Consider the following 3403-nt stretch of genomic DNA (forward strand, 5'->3'; position numbering starts at 1 on the left):
CTTACTGTGGTTCTGACTCTCTCTGTGTGTGTGTGGTGTGTGTTGTGCTCCTTATACTGGCCCTTTTTGGTTCTTATAACACGTGTGTCGCCACAGAGGTAAGTGTCGCCACAGAGGTAAGTTTCATCCATATCGCTTGATAGCTTTGACTGGCCTGTGTCAGCATCTGAATTTTTGTACAAGGAGCAATGGAAACGTGGTCTTGCTCTTCTGTAAGTGTTTGAAGGCAATATATCTAATTTTGCTCTTGCAGAGAGATTCCTTTGGTCCCACATCATAAAATACATTGTATCAATCACTGCTTTAGCAACTCAATCTAAGTTGGAAATGTGCAGATAGATTGGGTCATGCCTGTCTTTTATTTTTGTATGGTTAAGGAGAGAGCTATTTCTGTGTACTCAGTGTATGACGCATTTTTAATATGCTATTTTGAAAGAGTTCATTCATTCTGTAAATTTGAGAGAGAGAGAGAGAGATTTTAGTCCTATTTTTTGGTCGATTTTGTTATTTTAGTCCTATTTTTTGGTCGATTTTGTTTCTTGATTTGCTTTTTTAGTTTTGCTTAGTCAACTTCTTCCTTTCTTCTTTATTTCTTGCTTTTGTTTTGTTTTGTTTTTTTGGACGTATTTTAGTATCCGCGGGTCTTTAGAAACCCAGTATAGCTGCTTATGCTTGGGCACTGATGATGACATAAGTGTTGCTTTGCTTGCTAAGTATTTCTTCCTTTTGTTTTTCAAAAAAAATTGTTACCTGTTTTTCCTTCTCTTTCGTTTTCGCTTTTATTTTCTGTGTAGATTTTTGGACTTTAGAACAACAAAAAACCTAAATTTGTACAATTGGATATATTCTAGTCTTACAAAGGTATATATGCTATTTTGAAATGTTGAGTCATTATAATTTATAAAGCCTTCCGGTAATCTTTCCTGGTCACAGACTGATGAAATTAACGAACAGCAGAAAAATGCAAGCATTTCCTCTGTATTAGTTTAAAGAGCTTGACTTTCAACATTGGACTTTGGGCCTTGTGTTCTCTAATTCAAAGTCGAAAGCCTCTTCAGGAAAATTGGGTATTTGTGATCGTGCTACAGGTGGTTCATGTCCATTCCCTGTTTTTAAAATTATGTAGTGTGTACCTAGTTACCCATATAGATGCCAGCTGCAAAAACAATCTATCAGGGGGGCGTATGTGAAACTTTTTCATGAAGGGGCTTTACCTTCCAGAGTCAAAATTTTCTCTTTTTCTCCAATCCAGTTCTGTTTGTACTACGCTTTCTTATTCTGAGAAAAATTCTCTTTGTTACCTACGAGTGTGCAGAGATGCACATGATGCAGAACTCTTTGTCTCTGTCTCTCCCTCCCCCCAAGTCTCACCCCCTCACTCTCATGGTACAGCTTCAGTTGTTGCTCTCTTGGGCTGTTTTAATCCTTTTGTTACAAAACTTGATGTTGCAGGTGCACTTATGTAAGGCACAAGCATGTGCCCACACAGAAGATTCCTTCATTTAGCATCGGTGAATTACATTTAACTTGATTGGTCTTTTTGTAAGGACGAGAGTTTCTATGTAAAACCCCCACTAATAGGGATTCCACCACAAGATCACGTAGGCACTCCTTTCCCCCTATATGGTCTTTATTTTTGGAGCATTTGCTTGCTGATTAGCTAGTATTATACTGATTTGAGTGCGGTGTTATGGTCCAAGCATTTGCATACTCATTATCTAGGATTGTACTGATTAAGTGCTCTCGTTTCCCGTGCATGGGCCGAGGGGTGGTGGTGGTGGTTATGTTATGATAATACCTTGGCATCATTTATCACTTGCATTATGTTTGGCATCATTTTATGTAAGATAACAATGGGAAATGCTTGACTTGCCTGATCTTTGTTGGTGGGCTTACTTTGTCAGACATTTAAGATCTTTGCCTGATCTTTGTTGGTGGGCTTACTTTGTCAGACGTTTACAATTGTAAATTCATTTTCTTGTAATACGTAAAACACTGACTTGACCTCTCTTATCAAATGCATAAATTTCAAGCAGACAATTCACTTGAAGCTTGATTTAAAATCTTGAATTAGGAGAGTACAACATTCATGAAGGAAAAATAACTCATCACAATCATACTTTACTGGAATGATATCGATACATGTATTGGCATCATAAATGTGCATGATTCCATGCTTCAAAATTCTAAAATTCTGAATTGTTGGCAGTCACATAAAAAATATAGGTGTAGCATCCATATAAATATATATACACGTATAGAAAGCCAAGATCCATCGAGCGGACATGAATCATCTAGGTCCTAGAGCAACACGATTCAAAATGAACAATTGTATATAAAAATCCTTGAAAGGTATGAAGGAGTATACTATGTTGATTAAAAAACATATACATGCATAGAAAGCCAAGATGAGTAAACCCATTCCGAGTCCCTAAGAAGGTGTAATCTTTGTGTCTTTGGATGGATGGACGTGAATTGTCTAGTTCTAAGAGCAATATGATTCAAAATGAACACGTGTATGTTTGTAGTCTTTTGGTAAAATTTCTTCAAAGGTATGAAGGAGTGAGCTTGTTCATTGATTTACTTTGAACTATATTTCTTTGAAACCCCTTGGGGTGTCCTTGACTCCCTTGTCCTAGTTGTCTTTCTTTACACAAGAGCATGTTCAACTCAACGTCCTTGTCATTTGCCACCATTTGAATTCCCAATGAACTTGATGATGAACAATACGTAGAGCATGTTGTCTCCATTCAACCCTTGTGGGAGAGGCAATAGTACTCCATGTTGGGAGCCCCCCCTCTCAAACCGCGTTGATCCCTCCTTGCTCAAAGGCGCCCTAGACTTATCCCCATTCTTATCCCTTGTAGTAGTAGGTCCCCTTAGTTACCCCTCTCCCAATTCCTCCTAATCAAACACATCCTTTAGCCTCATCTTACATCCCCCTTAGACCTCACATGTTCCTTCCTCTTGGTCTCATTTGATTGGGGTGGGTGGTTCTTGTCTTGTATTGATTTCTTTCATCACAGTGAGCAAGTCCTCCATCCTTTTTTTGATTGAGTGAATTCCTATAGAGTTTCAACATGTTGGTCAATGCAAGTATCACCCATGTGTCGAAGGTCTTTGGTTGGGGAATGGTAGCTTGTTGGGGACATGAGATGTTCTCAACAATAGATATTCGAATGATCGGACATGTTTTTCCAAAATGTGGCCTTGAGATATGATCTCTATTAGTAAAGATAGAGTTGGGGACTTTTATCTTGACTTGGTTCCTTCCAATCTCTATTGCTTTATGTGTGGGCATGCAGTTTGGATGGCCTCCCAAATGGGATTTTGAATGCTCTTATCTTGCAAACATCATAGAGGACTTTTTGGCACTAGCTCATGAGTTGCTTGCTAGATGTAG

The sequence above is a fragment of the Dipteris shenzhenensis genome, chromosome 6 (assembly GCF_047967505.1).
Source record: "Dipteris shenzhenensis isolate YYH24624 ecotype China chromosome 6, Dip_SZ_1.0, whole genome shotgun sequence".
Classification (NCBI taxonomy): domain Eukaryota; kingdom Viridiplantae; phylum Streptophyta; class Polypodiopsida; order Gleicheniales; family Dipteridaceae; genus Dipteris; species Dipteris shenzhenensis.